At 46.8% G+C, this 16,697-nt stretch overlaps 1 pseudogene across 1 annotated transcript in view; it reads left to right on the forward strand.

The window, feature by feature from the left end:
* LOC114670407 (immunoglobulin lambda-like polypeptide 1) overlaps nt 1-16,697 on the forward strand; it is a 127,234-nt pseudogene that overhangs the window by 108,843 nt on the left and 1,694 nt on the right. Inside the window, exons 2-3 of the transcript XR_013399688.1 lie at nt 11,913-11,991; nt 16,279-16,394. The product of XR_013399688.1 is annotated as an immunoglobulin lambda-like polypeptide 1 (transcript). The remainder of the gene's footprint in view (nt 1-11,912; nt 11,992-16,278; nt 16,395-16,697) is intronic.

The following is a 16,697-nucleotide window of genomic DNA, read 5'->3' on the forward strand; positions in this document are numbered from 1 at the left end:
ATCTTTATTTTTTATTTAACATTTACAATTCTGCCAGTTCTGACTCTTAAATTATCTTTGCCTTGAATTCCAGGGTCCATCTCTGATATTCAGTGAAGACGACCAGAACAGTCTGCTAGAGCAGTACCATCTGGGTCTGGATCAAAAATGCAGAAAATACGTGGTTGGAGAACTCATCTGGAATTTTGCCGATTTCATGACTAACCAGTGTAAGTGGCAGTTTGGCTCATGGGATAAGGTACCCGTCCTCATTTTTTCAGGTTGCCTAGCCCTTTCTGGATATTTTGGTTGTAAAAATATTGGAAACAAAGTGAGGAAGCTGGTTTAATCCATGTAGGTCGCGCTGAGGATTTCCTAGGTAAAGGAAGTTGTGCTTAGGAAGTAGGAAATCAGTCAGGTCCCCGCTTCCCAAATACAGTCAAAAAGCAAACTGGAGAGTCTCCTACAGTGAGATGGAAATGGTTAGCTTGCCTTTTTCTTTGTCTATTTCATAGCCAAGGAGGAAGGAAAAACTGGACCTCATTATGGATTTACTTTTGGGATACACTGATTATTCCAGAGGAAGGTACAAAGCCTGAGAAGCTGAAGGTATTTCAGTGTGTTGTATATTACTCACTTGAAAAAGCAGGCTCATCAAACACAGGTGAGTTTCAACACATCTTGAATATGGCAACATTTAAAAGTCTTCAGACCAGGCATGGTGACTCATGCCTGTAATCCCAGCACTTTGGGAGGCCAAGGTGGGAGGATCCCTTGAAGCCAAGAGTTTGAGACCAGCCTGTTAAGCAGAGTAAGACCCCATCTTTACAAAAAATAAGCACATTAGCTGTGTGTGGTGGTGTGTTCCTGTAGTTCCAGCTGCTTGGGAGGCTGAGGCAGGCAGATCGCCTGAGCACAGGAGTTGGGGGTTGCACTGAGCTGTGATTGCACCACTGCACCTGAACCTGGGTGACAGAGTGACACCTGTCTTAAAAAAAAAATGGGTCTTCAAAGACCAGAAGATCTGTGCTGTCACATTGGGTGACTGACGGGCTGCAAATTTTGCAATGAATGTTTCCCATTTCTTCTTAGTTTATGGACTTACCACCCTTGGCAGTTTGGTGGGTTGGAGAAGGATATGGTGATGGCGGGAGTTACAATACATTACTTATAGGGGAAGACAGGCTTTTAAAGGTTAACGCTTAAAAGTGAGAAGGGAAAAGGGATGAGTGAATGAACAAGATGAGGTGAGAGGGAAGAGGGAAAGGGAAAAGGAGAACAAGAAGCTCTTCTCTGCATGGCACCTGGGATGAATGGTTTCTGGGGACATCCCTGATGGCAGTTTTGTGGAGAGGCACAAAGATTTCTGTGGTAAGAAATGAGCTGTAGGCCCAGCGCAGTGGCTGACAGCTGTAATCCCAGCACTTTGGGAGGCCAAGGAGGGCGGATCACCTGAGGTCAGGAGTTCAAGACCAGCCTGGCCAACATGGAGAAAGCTTGTCTCTACTAAAAACATAAAAATTAGGCGGGCATGCGGGCAAGTGCCTCTAATTCCAGCTACTCGGGAGGCTAGGGCATGAAAATCGCTTGAACCCGGGAGGTGGAGGTTGCAGTGAGGGAAGATCACACCATTGCACTCCAGCCTGGGCAACAAGAGTGAAACTCCATGTCATGGAAAAAAAACAAAAACAAAAACCAGGGGGACTGGGCGCAGTGGCTCATGTCTGTAAACCCAGCACGATGGGAGGCGGAGGTGGACAGGTCACGAGGTCAGGAGTTTGAGACCAGCCTAGCCAACATGGTGAAACCCCATCTCTACTAAAAGTACAAAAATTGACTGGGCATGGTGACAGACGCTGGTAATCCCAGATACTTGGGAGGCTTGAACCCAGGAGGTGGAGGTTGCAGTGAGCCAAGATCGCACCACTGCACTCCAGCCTGGGCAACAGAGCAAGACTCCACATCAAAAAAAATAAAATTAAATGAAGAAGGAGGAGGAGGAAGAGTTAAAAAAAAAAGAAGAAGAAATAGTTAGGTGTGGTGGCTCAGGCCTGTAATCCCAGCAATTTGGGAGGCAGAGGAGGAGCAGGAGGAGGAAAGGAGGAAAAGGAAACAGCCAGGTCAGTCGTGGTGGCTGGTGCCTGTGAGGAGGAGGAGGAGGAGGAGGAGGAGGAGGAGGAGGAGGAGGAGGAGGAAAAAGAAATGGAGGAGGAGGAGAAAGAAACAAACAGCCAGGCCTTGTTTAGTGGCTCATGACTGTGAGGAGGCGGAGGAGGAAAAAGAAATGGAGGAAGAAAAAGAAAAGGAGGAGGAGAAAGAAATGGAGGAGGAGTAGAAAGAAACAAACAGCCAGGCCTTGTTTAGTGGCTTATGCCTGTGAGGAGGAGGAGGAGGAGGAAAAAGAAATGGAGGGGGAGGAGGAAAAAGAAAAGGAAGAAGAAAAAGAAAAAGAGGACGAAAAAGAAATGGAGGAGGAGGAGGAAAAAGAAATGTAGGAGGAGGAGGAAAAAGAAATGAAGGAGGGGGAAGAGGAAGATAAAGAAACAGGAGGAGGAGTTGGAGGAGGACGAGTTGCAGGAGGAGGAGGAGTTGGAGGAGGAGGAGTTGCAGGAGGAGGAGGAGTTGGAGGAGGAGGAGGTGGGGGAGAAGGAGGAGGTGGAGGAGAACGAGGAGTTGGAGGAGGAGCATGTGGTGGGATTACAGATGTGAGCCACTGCAACTGGCTGGAAATCACATCTCATCATGAGATCTGGAGGGCACATACCTGAACCACATTAGCCTTCAAGGGAAATTCCGGGCACCTAGCTATTCTTGAGAAGTAAATTAGCAAGTTGATAAGAAGAAGGTAGTAATTGGCTGGGTGCACTGGCTCACACCTGTAATCCCAGCACTTTGAGAGGTCAAGACAGATAGATCAACTGAGGTCAGGAGTTCCAGATCAGTCTGGCTAACATGGTGAAACCCCATGTCTACTGAAAATACAAAAATTATCTGGATGTGACAACGGATGCCTGTTATCCCAGCCACTAATGAGGCTGAGGCAGGAGGATTGCTTGAACCCGGGAGGCAGATGGTGCAGTGGGCTTAGATTGGGCCATTGCTCTCCAGCCTGGGAGACAGAGTGAGACTCTGTCTCAATGAAAAAAAAAAAAAAAAGAAAAAGAAAAAGAAAAGAAAAGGAAAAAGGTAATAATAGCCACCCAAGTTGGTTAGAGCCACAAGATATTTGATCCCCTATAGAAAGTAAAGATAACATCTTGACAAATGTCCCTAAGTTGTTTTCGGAAGCGCAGATCTCCACAGGATGAAAAATGGTGACAGCTTTCCCTTCGACCTCAGATAAGGGTGAACCCAGGACTGAACTCTCACTGGTGTTCTTTGTTCCAAATTTCTTCCTGAGGGCCCTGGAGGGAATCACACTCACAGGCAAAAACTTAACACCCCTCTGCTGACCTCAAGGTTTTAGATAAAGCTTTGCTTTCTTAGTCAACTGTAAACTGAAGAAATATTTGAAATGGCCAGGCGTGGTGGCTCACGCCTGTAATCCCAGGACTTTGGGAGGGTGAGGCCGGCGGATCACCTGAGGTCAGGACTTCGAGGCCAGCCTGGTTAACATAATGAAACCCTATCTTTGTTAAAAATACAAAAATTAGCCGGGTGTGGTGGTGAGCACCTGTAATCCCAGGTACTCAGGAGGCTGAGGCAGGAGAATCACTTGAACCAGGGAGGTGGAGGTTGCAGTGAGCCGAGATTGGGCCATTGCACTCCAGCCTGGGTGACAGGGTGAGACTCAAAAAAAAAAAAAAAAAAAAAAAAAAAAAAAAAAGAAAGAAAAACGAAGGCATCTTCTCTGGCACCCTTTAGTGTTTTTTTTTCTTTGTTTTTGTTTTTTTTGTTTGAGATGGGGTCTCGCTCTGTCACCTGCGCTGGAGTGCAGTGGCACAATCTTGGCTCACTGCAACCTCTGCTTCCCAGGCTTCATCAATGCTCCTGCCTCAGACTCTCATGTACCTGGGATGATAGTGTGTGCCAGATCACCGGGATAATTTTTTTTTTTTTTGTATTTCTTCTAGAGACAGTGGTCTCATTATGTTGTCCAGGCTGATCACAAACTCCTGGGCTCAAGTCATCCTCCTGCCTCCACCTCCCAAAGTGCTGGAATTGCAGGTGTGAGCCACTAAGCCCATCCTGAATTACTGATTTTTACATACTCTATAAACTTTTGCATCCTACTTGTTCTTACTTTTGTTAAATGTGGCCTAAAGCTGCCTCATAAACAGTGAACTATATCCTAATTTAAGCATGTAAGCATTTCACTAAAGGAATATACAAGTAAAATTTTAAAGAAAGAAAATAAGAAAAAGTGCATAAACATTTGGGAAAAAGCCTTTAGGCCTTGTCAGTTTGTAGAATGTGTTTATTTTCACTATGCTGGGGACTCTGTTTCCAGTATTAAGGTCCATTCTCAGAAGGTGGATTTGGCGAGCATGAGAAAAGGGGTGGGGGAGTAATCGTTCAAACAATTGTGTCCAGTCCAGGTTCCTAGGACCAGAGGGACCCCTCTGTATGACAGAGGCGCCCGACAGCCATAATTGATGTGTACCCTCAGAATGACTTTATGGTCAAAGAAGAAAGTGTGTTCGGAGCCCCAAGCTAAGGAATCAGGAGTGGCAAGATCCTGGAAGGATGCCAACCTGTGAAACTCTGAGTCAAGAGGTCAAGCTGGGCACTTGGTTTCTCGGGTCAACCGCTTGGCCCTCTTCCAAGTTGTACTTTCCTTCTTTCCTTTACTTCCTGTTCTAAAGTTTTTAATAACCATTTTTTAAATACTATCTCACTCTATAGCCCAGGCTGGAGTGCAGTGGGTCAATCTCATCTCACTGCAACCTCCACCTCCCAGGTTCAAGAGATTCTCCTGCCTCAGCCTCCCAAGTAGCTGGGATTATAGGCACTCACCATCATGCCCAGCTAATTTTTGTATTTTTAGTAGAGACATGGTTTCACCATGTTGGCGAGGCTGGTCTCAAACTCCTGATCTCAGGTGATCCACCTGACTCAGCCTCCCAAAGTACTGGGATTACAGGCATGAGCCACTACCCCCTTTCCTGGCCTGCTTTTTAAAAAAATTTTACTCCTGCTCTGCAACTTGCCTCTATCTAGTATCTACCTTATGACCCTCAGTCAAATTCTTTCTTCTGAGGAGGCAAGAATTGAGGTTGTTTCAGTTGTGTATGGATTCACCACCGGGAACCCGGATACCTTCCACCAGTAACAGGTCGAGGATGCTAGGTGAAAATGTTATGGAAGCGGCATGCTTTTTACAAATGTAGTGGATTTCATGTCCAGCCACAGCCACTGCACCTGTGTGAAAGTCCCCTTAATAAACCTATGTCTTTTTCACTGTCTCCAGATCTCTTCCTCTACCCTTCCACACGGTGCCTTCCCTACTGGAGTAAAGTGGGGTTCCGCAGGGCACCCTCTCCCTGCAATTTTTTTTTTTTTTGAGATAGATTCTTGCTCTGTCACCCAGGTTGGACTGCAGTGATGTGACCTCAGCTCACTGCAACCTTCGCCTCCTGGGTTCAAGTGATTCTTCAGCCTCAGCCTCCTGAGTAGCTGGGATTACAGGTGCCTGCTATCACGCCTGGTTCCTTTTTTTTTTTTTTTTTTTTTTTTAAGTATTTTCAGTAGAGAGGGGGTTTCGACATGTTGGCCAGGCTGGTCTCGAACTCCTGGCCTCAAGTGATCCGCCTACCTCAGCGTCCCCAAGTGCTGGGATTACAGGCCTGAGCCACTGCACTTGGCCTCTCTCCCTATATCTTCTTGTATCTTCAAAGCCAAGAAGGAGCTTCTGCCCCCTTGGTTAGGGTCGGGGGCCCAGAGGTCCAGGATCAAGGCTACGGCCGCCTCCCAAGGAGGTGCATCCCTGCAAGAGGCTGCATCCAGCAGTCATGGAAGAGGCTCCGCTGGGGCCTGCTCCAATTCCTGCTGGGGAAAGCAAGTGGAGGTGCCCCTTGAAAAACGGTGATGCCACCAATCTCAGGGGTTCTGTCCTGGACTGCGGCCCTGGATCGCCTGTGGTCCCAGCTGTTTGGGAGGCTGATGTGGGAGGATCACTTGAGCCCAGGAAGTTGAGGCTGCAGGGAAGCATGACTGAGCCATTGCACTCCAGCCTGGGTGACAGAGTGAGACGCTGTCCCACTCCCCCAAAAAAGTTATCATCATTATATAATTGTACTCTAAATTATTAGCAAAATGAAAGAAAATTAAGTATTATTTAAAAATAGGCAAGGTGCAGTGGCTCATACCTATAATCCCAGCACTCTGGGAGGGCAAAGCAGGTGGATCACCTGAGGTCAGGAGTTCGATACCAGCCTGGCCAACATGGTGGAACCCCATTTCTACTAAAATTGCAAAAGTTTGCCCAGTGTGGTGGTGCATGCCTGTAATCCCAGCTACTCAGAAGGCTGAGACAGGAGAATCACTTGAACCCAGGAGGCGAACGTTGCAGTGAGCTGAGATGGCGGCACTGCACTCCAGCCAGGGTGAAGGAGCGAGACTGTGTCTCAAAAATAAATTAATAAATAAATAGCTAAACAGTTGGTTCAAATGGACATAAAGATGGAAATAACAGACACTGGGAACTCCACAGGTGGGGAGGGAAGGAGGGGAAAGGGTTGAAAAACTGCTCATTGGGTACTATGGTCAGTGTTTGGGTGATGAGTTCACTAGAAGCCCAAACCTTAGCATTTTGCAGTGTACTCATGGAACACACCTGCACATGTGCCCCATGCATCTAAAGTTGAATATAATAAAAATAATAAACTTGGTGCAAAAGACAATTTTAGAAGTTTAATCATAAAACACTTAAGATAAAATAGCACTGATTTTTTTTTTTTTTTTTCAGGCAGTCTCATTCTGTCACCCAGGCTGGAGTGCAGTGGTGAGATGTCAGTTCACTGCAACCTCCGTCTCCTCAACTCAAGCAATTCTCGTGCCTCAGCCTCTCCAGTAACTGGGATTACAGGCGCACACCGTCCACCTCCTGGGTTTAAGTGATTGTCTTGCCTCAGCCTCCTGAGTAGCTGGAATTGGAGGCACCCGCCCCCGTACCCAGCCAATTTTTTTATGGTTAGTGGAGAGGGGGTTTCATGATGTTGGCCAGGCTGGTCTTGAACTCCTGACCTCAGGTGATCTACCAGCCTCGGCCTTCCAAAGTGCTGGGATTACAAGTTTTAGTCACTGTGCCTGGCCAAATATTTTTCTCAAAGTCCTTCATGTTTAAATAATCCCATTTCATTTTGATGACTTTGAGATTATCTGACAGAATTCTTGGAGAAAAGGTTAGGACTGTAATCTTTTTATTGACACCAAGCAGTGTGTTTTGCTCCAAAAAAATCACTCTGCTTTCTTTTGATCTTTCGGTTTCTTCATGTATGAATGTGGATTTGTTTGTTTTTTTTTTTTTTTTGAGACAGTGTCTCACTCTGTTTCCCAGGCTGGAGTGCAGTGGTGTGATCGTGGCTCACTGCAACCTCCACCTCCTGGGTTGAAGTGATCCTCGTGGCTCAGCCTCCTGAGTAGCTGGGATTACAGGTGCACACCAACACTCCCAGTGAATGTATTTTTAGTAGAGATGGGGTTTCAGCATGTTTGCTGGGCTGGTCTCGAACTCCTGACCTCAAGTGATCCGCCTGTCTTGGCCTCCCAAAGTGCTGGGATTACAGGTGTGAGCCATTGTGCCTGATCTAGATGGAGATTTTAATCGATTCCCCAAGTCAGTTTCAATTCTGTCATGTTCATTATCTGCTTCTTCAAAAAGTCTTTGAACCAGAGCTAAGAATAATATTATTGTATCAGTAGCCAGACACAGTGGCTCACGTATGTAATCCCAGCACTCTTCGAGGCCAAGGTGGGTGGATCACCTGTCAGGAGTTTGAAACCAGCCTGGGCAACATGGCGAAAACCCGTCTCTACTAAAAATACAAAAATTAGCTGGGCACGGTGGCAGGTGCCTGTCATCCCAGCCACTTGGAAGCTGAGGCACGATAATAGCTTGAACCAGAGGTTCAAGACAGAGGTTGCAGTAGTTGAGGCTGTGCCACTGCACTCCTGCCTGGGCAACAGAGGGAGACTCCACTCCATCTCAAAAAAAAAAAAAAAAAATTATTATTACATCAGATGCGCCGTTTTGTTGGTGTTATTTTCTGACTCTCGAAGATAGTAAAGTATAGAAGTGTGAAATATGGAAAAATTATTATTATTTTTTGAGACAGAGTCCCTCGCTCTGTCTCCCAGGCTGGAGTGCAGTGGTGAGATCTTGGCTCACTGCAACCTCCGCCTCCTGAGTTCAAGTGATTCTCCCACTTCATCCCCCTGAGTAACTAGGATTACAGGTTTGCGCCACCACAGCCGGGTAATTTTTGTATTTTTTGTAGAGACGGGGTTTTGCCATGTTGGCCAGGCTGGTCTTGAACTTCAAACCTCAAATGATTCACCCGCCTTGGTCTCCCAAAGTGCTGGGATTACAGGTGTGAGCCACTGCACTCAGACTGGAAAAATTATTTTTAAATTAATTAAGTGTATCCTTGTTCAATTTGGAATTTTAGTGAATCAAAAAACTCCATGAATAGTCTCAATACAAAATAATTCAGATTTCAGATTCAGGCCAAAACAATAGTATTACACCAACAAACATACCAGTATTTCCATATTTAAAGTGAGCACAACAGGCTACGTGCGGTGGCTTGCCTGTAATCCCAAGACTTTGGGAGGCAGTGGTGGACGGGTCACTTGAGGCCAGGGGTTTGACACCAGCCTAGCCACCATGGCGATACCCTGTGTCTACTAAAAATACAAAAATTAGATGGGCGCGTTGGCACGTGCTTGTAATCCCAGCTACTCAGGAAGCTGAAATTTGAGAATCACTTGAATCCAAGAGGCGGAGGTTGCAGTGAGGTGCGAGCTGCGATGGCACCACTGCACTCCAGCCTGCGAGAGTGAGACTCTGTCTCAAAACTTAAAAAGAGCACAGTGCATAAGGATATTGGAAAATCAGAATGCTGGAGACCAAGGTAGAAGGAGTAGGGTAGAACATAAAGAGAATACATTCTCAATGAATGCTTCTTGGAATAACTCCGTGGTATTTTAGACAATTACTGCATCTGCAGTAAAACAGACCTAAAGCTAATGAGTGAGTTTCCTTGCTCTATTGGTGAACTAATTAATGTGTTTTTCCTGAGAGCTACTGTGTGGCCAAATGGGCATTCCTGAGTGAAGACTCGCTATGGGCAGCATTCTGCTAGGATTTTGTTCTTTCCTTTGTTTTGTTTTGTTTTGTTTGTTTTGAGACGGAGTCTCACTTTGTCGCCCAGGCTGGAGTACAGTGCAAGCTCCGCCTCCCAGGTTCGTGCCATTCTCCTGCCTCAGCCTCCTGAGTAGCTGGGACTACAGGCACCTGCCACCACGCCCGGCTAATTTTTTTGTATTTTCAGTAGAGACAGCATTTCACTATGTTAGCCAGAATGGTCTTGCTCTCCTGACCTCGTGATCTGCCCACCTCAGCCACGATAGCCTTGAACTCCTGGGCTCAAATAATCATCCTGACTCAGCCTCCTGGATAGCTGGGGCTATAGGTGTGTATCATCCTGCCCAGCTATTTTTTTTTTTTTTTGACTTTTTCTGCAGAAACAAGCTCCTGCCATGTTGCCTGGACTGGTCTCCAATTCCTGACCTCAAGTAATCCTCCCGCCTCAGCCTCCCAGTGTTGGCATTAGAGGCATAAGCCACTGTGCCAAGCCTTTTATCACATCTTGAAGTCAGTAAGAAGTAGATCATCTCGTCTGGCCGGGCACGGTGGCTCATGCCTGTAATCCCAGCACTTTGGGAGGCAGAGGCGGGCAGATCACGAGGTCAGGTATCGAGACCATCCTGGCTAACACGGTGAAACCCCGTCTCTACTAAAAACACAAAAAATTAGCGAGGGTGGTGGTGGGTGCCTGTTGTCCCAGCTGCTTGAGAGGTTGAGGCAGGAGAATGGTGTGAGCCCAGGAGGTAGAGCTTACAGTGAGCCAAGACCACACCAATGAACTCCAGCCTGGGCAACAGAGCGAGGAGACTCTGTCTCAAAAAAAAAGGATTATCTCATAGACCAGAGCTTTCAGAACAAGCCAGTATTTTGACTATTCTTGGCCCTTTGCATTTTTTTTTTCTTTGAGACAGAGTTTTGCTCTTGTTGCCCAGGCTGGAGTACAATGGTGCAAGCTCAGCTCACTGTAACCTCTGCCTCCCAGGTTCGCGTGTTTCTCCTGTCTCAGCCTCCCAAGTAGCTGGGATTACAGGCATGTGTCACTACACTTGGCTAACTTTTTTGTGTTTTTATAGTAGAGATGGGGTTTGCCATGTTGGCCAGGCTGATCTCGAACTCTTGACCTCAGGTGATTCACCTGCCTTTGCTTCCCAAAATTTTGGGATTACAGGCATAAGCCACCACAACCAGCCTGCATTTTCATATAAATTTAGAATTAGCCGGGCGTGGTTGCAGACATCTTTAATCCTAGCACTTGGAGAGACTGAGGTGGGAGAATCACTTGAGCCCAGGAGTTTGAGGCTTCAGTGAGCTGTAATTGCACCACTATACTCCAGCTTAGACAACAGAGCAAGACGCTTTCTAAAAACAAAATTAGAATCAGCTTGTCAATATTTATTAAGAAATATGTTGAGATTCATCCTAATGATGACTGTTTGTTTAAAAAAAAAAAAAAGCGCTGGATGCAGTGGCTCACATCTGTAATCCCAGCACTTTGGGAGGCGGAGGCAGGCAGATCACAAAGTCAAGAACTCGAGACCATTCTGGCTAAAACCGTGAAGCCCCATCTCTACCAAAAATACAAAAGAAAAGAAAAAAAGCCGGACGTCGTGGCGGGCACCTGTTGTCCCAGCTACTTGGGAGGCTGAGGCAGGAGAGTGGCGTGAATGCGGGAGGCAGAGCTTGCAGTGAGCCAAGATTGTGCCACTGCACTCCAGCCTGGGTGACAGAGTGAGACTCTGTCTCTAAATAAATAAGTAAATAAATAAGAAAGAAATCTGTTTAGATTTTGATAAGAATTACATGTAATCTACAAATCACTTTGAGGATAACTGATCTTTATGATACTGAGTATTCCAATCCATGAACATGGTATATTTCTCCAGACTCACACAAATATTAATGAATGCAAAAGAAAACATCAGGATGGTAGGGTTGTTGATGCAGAGAACACCCATGGGAATGTCGTTCTGGCACTACTTGCCTTCTAAGGGCTGCCTCTGCTCCTTACTTCCTTTTTCTAGGTTGCCCGATTATTATGTGAACTTGTCCTATGCCCAGTGCTGATTGATTCAGGGAAACGCACCTGCCCAGGCCAGTCCAATAAATGTCCTTATACAGATTTTTCAAACGGAGACTGAAAAAGAGTTGAACTAGGCTCTCTGATTGCAAAATATAAAGTTTAGGAGCACCTGGTAACCATGCTTCAGATTATGTGAACTAGAGGGTTGGGGGAATTGCTGAGAAATAAGGACAAATCTCAAAGAAACGGAGACATGACAAGAGAAGAGAGTGGTGTTTGAGTCTCTGGCTCCACAGAGTTCTTAAGGCCAATGAGTTCTGAGAGATAGTCAGAACTGTCTTGTTTATGAATTCCATGAGACAGTCCCTAAATCTGTCTTTAGGCTTAAGCTAGTTTGAGTGGCGTTTCTGTCACTTGGAACAAGAGTTCTGACTACTGCAGTTGAGTGAAGTTAAAAGGTATAACCTCAATAGGTGAGCTAGCTCTCGCTTTAAAAGGCTTCTAGTTTGAATTACACTCCATTCCCTCTGGTGCCCCTAGAAAGAGCCTTCTCTAACACAGGCCTGCAACTGGCAGACATGCTTTTGTTTTTTTTCTTTGCAGGAATTTTACTGCCTTGATTTGGGACAGATTATCAGAGGTGGGCACCGTTATCCTCTCTTTCATACAGGATTTATCACATGTAAGTATTTGTCTTATGTTTGGATGCTACATTTTGGTTAGAATTTAATGATCATATCTCTCATCAAGATTACCCACATGATCACTCTAAGGCTGTTGTAAGCCTAACTGACAAGTATTCCATATGTCAAGATGTTAAGTGCAATGCAAAATAAGATGCAAGCATCAAATGGGACTGAGAGAGAAATGCTAGAAATCTTCACCTTTACTGCCTTTCTTGATGATAACCTTGCATCCTGTGAGGGAAATAGTGTTACAGTGATAGAAAGATAAGATTCTGAAATTGGAAGAGATTGGAGGCCAGGTGTGGTGGTTCATGCCTGTAATCTCAGCATTTTGGGAGGCCAAGGTGGGTGGATTGCTTGTACACAGGAGTTCCAGATGAGCTGGGCAGCATTGTGGGACCCCATCTCTAAAAATAAAAATTAAAAAAAAATTAACTGATTGTAGTTGCTCATCCCTATAATCCCAGCTACTCAGGAGGCTGAGATGGGAGGACTGCTTGAGGAGGTCAAGGCTGCAGTGAGCTGTGATCATGCCACTGCACTCCAGCCTGGGTGACAGAGTGAGACCCTGTCTCAAAAAAAAAAAAAAAAAAAAAAAGATTGGAGGGAAGAGTTTTTGAAGATACTGTGGTGCAGGGAAAGGGTGTGCCATGTATATGCAGAGGGTCCTCAGCTTTCCAAACTTAACTCTGGAACAGGCTACCTTTCATACATTTTATATACTGTATACTGACAGACCCAACACACTTTTCAAAGGACACATTTGAGCCTTCTTTAAAAAAATTGTTTTAAGACAGAGTCCTGCTCTGTCACCCAGGCTGGACTGCAGTGGCACAATCTTGGCTCACTGAAACCTCCACCTCCTGGGTTCAAGCGATTCTTCTGCTTCAGCCTCCCAAGTAGCTGGGACTGCAGGTGCGTGCCACCATGCCCAGCTATTTTTTTGTATTTTTAGTAGAGGCGGGGTTTCACTGTGTTAGCCAGGATGGTCTCAATCCCCTGGCCTGGTGATTCCCCCCACCGCCTCGGCCTTCCACAGTGCTGGGATTACAGATGTGAGCCTCTGCACCTGGCTGCACTACTTTGAATAGGTCTTAATAGGTACTAATTGTTTATTATTTTTAAATTGATTTCAAAAATCTCCTACAACATGGATGAATCTTGAAGATATTATACTTAGTGAAATAGGCCAGCCACAAACAAATGTCATTTGAATCCACTTTTATGAGGTACCTAGAATTGGCAAGTTCACATAGACAGAAAGTAGATTTGAGGTTATCAGGGCGAGGGGGAAGGAAGAATGGGGGACTGTAGTTAATGGGTTTAGAGTTTCTGTTTGGGAAGATGAAAGAGTTCTGGAGATGGATGGTGGTGAAGGTTGCCCAATAGTGTGAATGTAGTTAGTGTCACCGAGCTGTACATTTAAAACTAAAGTGGAAATATTGATGCTATGTATGTTTGAGTGCAATTATAAAAATGGATCCAGGTGTGGTGGCTCACACCTGTAATCCCATCACTTTGGGAGGTTGAGGAGGGCAGATCACCTGAGGTTGGAATTTCAAAACCAGCCTGGCCAACGTGGAGAAACCCTATCTCTACTAAAAATACAAAAAATTAGCTGGGCGTGGTGGTGCATGTCTGTAATCCCAACTACTTGGGAGGCTCAGAAAACCCAAATCAAAAACAAAAAGAAAAATTAGCCAGGTGTGGTGGTGCATGCCTGTAATCCCAACTACTTGGGAGGCTCAAAAAACCAAAATCAAAAACAAAAAGAAAAATTAGCCAGGCGTGGTGGCACATGCCTGTAGTCCCAGCAACTTGGAGGCTGAAGTAGGAGAATCACTTGAACCTGGGAGGCGGAGGTTGCAGTGAGCCAAGATGCCGCCACTGCACTCCAACCTGGGTGACTGAGCGAGACTCCACCTCAAAAAACAAACAAAGTTTTTCTTGAAAATAAAAAATAAAGGTCAGTCACGGTGGCTTAGGCCTATAATCCTAGCACTTTGGAAGGCGGAGGTGGGTGGATCATGAGCTCAGGAGTTTGGAACCATAATGGCCAACATGGTGAAACCCTATCTCTACTAAAAATACAAAAATTAGCTGAGCTTGGTGTGTGCGCCTGTAGTCCCAGCTAGTTGGAGGCTGAGGCAGGACTCTCAGTTGAACCTGGGAGACGGAGGTTGCAGTGAGCCAAGGTCGCATCACTGCACTCCAACGTGGTGACAGAGCAAGACTCCATCTCAAAAAAGAAAAAAGAAAATCTCGCTGGGCATGGTGGCTCATGCCTATAATCCCAGCACTTTGGGAGGCCCAGGAGCTTGAGACCAGCCTGGGCAACATGGTGAGACCCCATTTCTACCAAAAAATATTACAAGAAAAATAGCTGTGCGTGGTAGCACATGCCTGTGGTCCCAGCTACTCAGGAGGCTGAGGTGTGAGGATCGTTGGAGCCCAGGAGATCAAGGCTGCAGTGAGCTGTGATGGCACCACTTTATTCCAGTTTGGGTATCAGAGTGAGACCCTGTCTCAACAAATAAATAAGCAAATAAACAAAGAAAAATCTTATGTTCACATCACAAAACCAATCACCAATTACTAGACCAGCTTCTAAGGTAGAAACACTCTGGTCTGAACCCCTGGCAGGGAGCTTGCACCCAGTAAGCCCCAGCTCAACACCACATCCTTGTATCAAAGAGAGTTTGAGATTAAAATCCAGAAAAGCAAAGTTCACTCTTCTTGTGGTTTTGGAGTCTCAGAAGGTGGTTTTATTGTTTCTTAATTATATTGAGCCTTCTTTTAGCTTTAAAGGGAATGTCACCGGGTACAGTGGCTTATGCCTGTAATCCCAGCACCTTGGGAGGCCAAGGTGGGCAGATCACCTGAGGTCAGGAGTTCAACACCAGCCTGGCCAACATGGTGAAATCCCATCTCTACTGAAAATACAAAATTAGCCGGGTGTGGTGGCACATGCCTGTAATTCCAGCTACTCTGGAGGCTGAGACAGAATTGCCTAGAACCTGGGAGTCAGAGTTGATGTGAGAGATCACGCCAGCCTGGGCGACAGAGCGAAATTCTGTCTCAAAGCGAAAAAAAAAAAAGAATGTCTAAATGCAGTAACTAAGTACGCAGAAGCCATTTCAGTGTGGGAGGCGAGGTGACTGAGTCCAGGGACTCCAGGTTTCTGGCTGAGGGGCTGAGACCGCCCATGGTCATTGTGATGAGTTGAAGGTGGAAAATGAGCTGGGCTGGGGGAAGGTGGTCATTTCCTCTGGATGTGATTAGTTTGAGAGTCCTGTTGGGTAGCTCACTGGGCATGGTCAGTAGGCAGTTGAGCTGAGAGGGTTTGGAGCTGGGATTGACTTCAGCCTCACCATGTGGGCAATAGTGGGGGTCACAGAGTGTGAAAATGGCCAAGAAAGAGGACTGAGTGGGGGTCTGGGGGAGTCAGCAGCTGGGCATAGGCCATGGAGAAACAGATGCCAGGGGAAGAGGAAAGGGGAGTCAGACCCCAAGGGGAAAAGAGTCACTGGAAGGAGGGACAGCCCCGTGTCACATCCAGCAGAGACACCAGGTACAGCAGAAGGACTTTGGACATGACCATGAGGAGTGCCTTTTTGGCCATGACCTGGGAGAGATGGGGGTGAGAGCATGGGGGACCACACCATGTCCCCAGCACAGAAAACAGTGCCTGGTAGACAGGATGGATTTATGGCTGGACGGACAGGTGAATGGATGGATGAATGGACAGATGATAGATGGATACAAAGACGGATGAATAGATGGACGGATGGACAGATGGAATGAATGATCAGAAAAGGCTTCATGAACAATGTGAGACTGAGCTGCATCTCCCTGGATAGATATAAAAGCAGAAGAATCTCGTCTTGAGTCGGGAATGACCCAGTGTCCTGGTCCAGGGAGGAAGTCAGCCTGGCAGCCTGGCTTGACTGGGGACACTTGTGGTGGATTTCAGAGGCCCTTAAAATGGAGCCAAGTGAAGTTGGGCAGGTCTGAGCCAGCTCAGCACTCCTCAGCCACAGCACACAGCTGCTTGAGGGGATGTGTCACTCAGGGAGTTGCTGGGACCCACTGGGCCAGCGTTGCCATCGGCACCAACAGCCTCAGAGAGTGGGACACAGGCTGGGGTGACTCCAAGGCTGTGGGCGGCACCTGCTGCAGAGAAGTGACAGGCACAGAGACACTACTGGGATACTGGGCACCCCCTGCCCTGTGCCTAGGTCACAACCTCCACACTGCAGCCCTGTACCCCTCACACCCAGCAGGTTCCTGCTCCAGCACAGCTCCTGGACTGGCCCCAGGTGCTGGCCCCGGAGGTTTCAATCCAAGCATAATTCACCGAGGCATGTGTTTGGCAGCGGGACCCAGCTCACCGTTTTAGGTAGGTGGCTCTGACAACTTTCCCCAGCCTGTCCCACCCTCTCCTGTCTCTGGAAAAGTCTGTTTTCTTTCTCTGGGGCTTCTTCCCCTCTGCCCTCCAAGTCTTAAGCATGGAACCCTTCCTTTCTCCATGGAGTTTGGGGGAAGCGGGCTAGTCTCAGGGTATCCTGCAGGAAGGGCCACCACAGTGGGAACAGCCGCCTTCAGGTTCCAACAGCAGGACACAGCCTGGTACCAGTGCCTGTGTTGGGATTGGGCAGGGTCAGGGCTCCTCCCCTCTCCCAGAGCGGATGTCTGAGTGACG

Source organism: Macaca mulatta, chromosome 10, assembly GCF_049350105.2.
Source record: "Macaca mulatta isolate MMU2019108-1 chromosome 10, T2T-MMU8v2.0, whole genome shotgun sequence".
NCBI lineage: Eukaryota > Metazoa > Chordata > Mammalia > Primates > Cercopithecidae > Macaca > Macaca mulatta.